Below are 3212 nucleotides of genomic sequence, written 5' to 3'. Positions count from 1 at the left end.
TGTAGAGACGATAAAACCGAGGTGCAGATAAATTTAATATCAAGGAGTAGAGCCCAAATTCTAATCCAGAAATCCTAGCTTCAGAAACAACATTCTTAACCACTAAGCAACTGTATCATATTTATAAACAGGAAAATAAAAATGACATTAACAGACAAAATCAACGAAAGTACAAACTTCATGTAGGCTAGCCAAAATATCGTCTATGATTTGGCTTCAAGTACCCTCTTTGAGGTATGACAATCAGACGTGAATAGAAAAGTACTTTCTGCATTATTTTAACTTTTTATATTGTCAAAGAAGAAGTGCCACACCAACATTTCAAAAAATTAGAGTTTTCTGAGCACTAAATTCTAAAGGAAACTTCACATGCAGGGCGTATTATTATGAGCAAAATAATATGTTTATACTATGTGCAAGGGAAGATTTCATATAGCTGCAGGTGTTAGCAACTTTCCAAAAAAACCAATATCACACTAAAAGATTTGTGAAAGACCAAGACAACATGGTCAGTGTGTATGCTCCTAGGGTTCAACTTGATCTAAATATGAAATTTGTAATAACTATAGTGGTGATACCAGCATAGGCACTAATTATTTATTTATAACAGTTAAGCTTTTCAGAGCTGGGAAGACAGATTCTGTTTTCTGATGAAGGCCTTCAATGGTGATATTTAAAGTTTATCCATTCCATGTATTAAATTACATCAATATTTTTCATTTATTACTTAAAAATCACTCTCAGATTCATCTCTTCCTCCCTATTTTTACTACTACATTGGTTATCCCCGTTGAAGACCTTTTCTCCCCAACTTAAATCCCATACTGAGGTTAAAACATCATACCGATGCTTCTGAAACCAAATGAACAGCTCGGGTGGTGTCCTACGTAAAAGTTGAAGAACTTAACCAAAATTCTTGCTTGTGAAAAACATTATTGTACTGCCAAATGGGAGCAGGACTTATGATATCTTCAGGGGGAAAAAAGCAGAATTTTTACCATCAGTTTTGGATCTGTTTCAGAATGTGACCAAATTTCAGATTTATTACATAGAGTTCCAGAACAAAATCAGTGAGACTTTTTTGAAAATGGAAACTTTACAAGTACATATTACCAGTCTCTTACTCTGCAACGTCTACTTTTCTGAGCAGCATACGCGCCTACTTGCATATGTTAGTTACCAAAAAAGACCTCCAGAAAACAGAATGGATGACATTAACCTAAATTTAAAAGAAATAAAATACAGTTCTAGTCTATTACATTTAAGATTGAAATCTAATGTGACAAAAGACTCTGAATTGTAGTTAATACAAAACAGAAACTCTGAAACAGCATAAATACCATCTCTGGCACAGAGGAGTTCACCAAATATTTATGTAATTAAAGATCAAAAAAAATTATGTTGAGATTATGCAGCTTGACCCAAGCCTGAAGTAAACGTCCAAAGAAAAGTCACAGAAAACTAATGATAAGAAAAATGTAACTAATAAATAAAACTAACAGGTGAAAATTGAATTTGAAATCTATCTATGCTGTATAATTCCTCTTAAATGAAGAATAATATTTATAAAAATATATACAAAAACATTAATGTTAACAGTAGATATCTCTGGAAAATAAGCTTATATGTGTAATTTGTGTTTTATGTTTTCAATAGGAACAGCTTTTATACAAGATACTATTCGTTTAATACTGTTGCAGTTAAAACTATTAATTATTTAAAAAGCTAACGAAACTTGTACACTTACACCCTTTTTGGCACATTTCTCTATGATATTATCAATAAATATAGATCTGTAGGTTAAAAGAAAGAAGTGAGATATGAAACTAGTGTAATGGATATTTTAGCTGAACATACATGCGTGATATATACCACGTAACAAAGTAGACGTTATACCATGAGGTAAAATTCACAAAAGAGGGGGTAAACACCTACCTCATGACTTCTAACACGTCACATACACAGAGCTTGATGAACAGAAGACACTGCAATAGCAGAACAGGGCCAAGCTTCAAATCTCTCTTTCTTTGTCTAGGAATTCTTCTCCCCCATCTTACTAACCTTCCATAATTAGAGTGCAGGCAGGAAAAGGAGAGTGGGTAAATTCTTATTTGATAGATACTGTTATTATGATCTACCTTAACTGCTCATGTGAACAAATGACTATTTCACTAATGGGTTTTTGTATGTTCTTCAGAAACCTTCCCCAGTTCCTGAGTCTCTCTCCCCTGTGATTCCCTTGGTGAGAATAATTACCTTAAATTCTTACTAGTTACTTAGTCTCTCCTCAGCATTTGGACATCCTATGACATCACCAGCTTCTCTCCACTGAGGTCTGCTGCCCCTCTCCCCAAGAAGCCATATTGCAGAGCACCTTAGAAAAGGTACATAACTCATATCTATTCTACGGGAAAAGCTCATATATCTTGCCCTGAAAAACAGTGGAGGCAAAAGCTGCCCATTCAGTCACATCTGTTTTCCTCCACCATCAAAGTATTTAGCCTACTAATTTCTTGCCCTTTCAAAGTATAGATGGAGTCAGAAACCTGTACATTGTATCCCACAGATGTTAGGAGACACATATTATGCTCTCCAAGTCGAAAGACCAAACTTCAATCTTGACTTCAGTTTAAGATGGATACATATCACACCTCAAACCCTTGTGGACCACAAGCAAGGGGCACTACACAACAGTTTTCCTCCCAATGCCTTCTAGATTTTTCATCTCCTGACTGTTTTATATCCTCATCACAAAGGAGGGATTAAGAGTTCTGCCACTAAGTTTAGCGGCTTCCTTTCTGAAGTTTGCTGCATGTGTAATAATTGCCTTGGGAATATGATATTCTAGTGGTATTTCACCTGAAAGTCAATTTCTATATTTTGTAACAGTAATTCTATCTAATATCTATATGCTCTTAATGTAGTACATAGAATTAAGAGTCTTAACTTAATCAGCATTTTAAAAATAAGAAAGATAGCAAGCTTTATAGACTGTCTTAGGAACTGATGATTCTTCTTTTTGTAATTATGAAGATGAGATAATTTTACTCTTTGAATCTGGGGTCTATCATCCACACTGAATAAACCCTTTAGAAGTAATATCAGAAGAGGTGGCTAAAAGAAGCAATTTTGCAATGTGTTCATTAAGTAGTTTTGGTGCCAATAGAGATTGTCCAAAACTTTTTCAGTCCCAGAAGTTAGAGGAGATGAGT

This window comes from Equus przewalskii, chromosome 5 (assembly GCF_037783145.1).
Source record: "Equus przewalskii isolate Varuska chromosome 5, EquPr2, whole genome shotgun sequence".
Taxonomy (NCBI): Eukaryota; Metazoa; Chordata; class Mammalia; order Perissodactyla; family Equidae; genus Equus; species Equus przewalskii.
The sequence above is the reverse complement of the archived record's forward strand: the minus strand, read 5'-3'. Positions refer to the sequence as shown.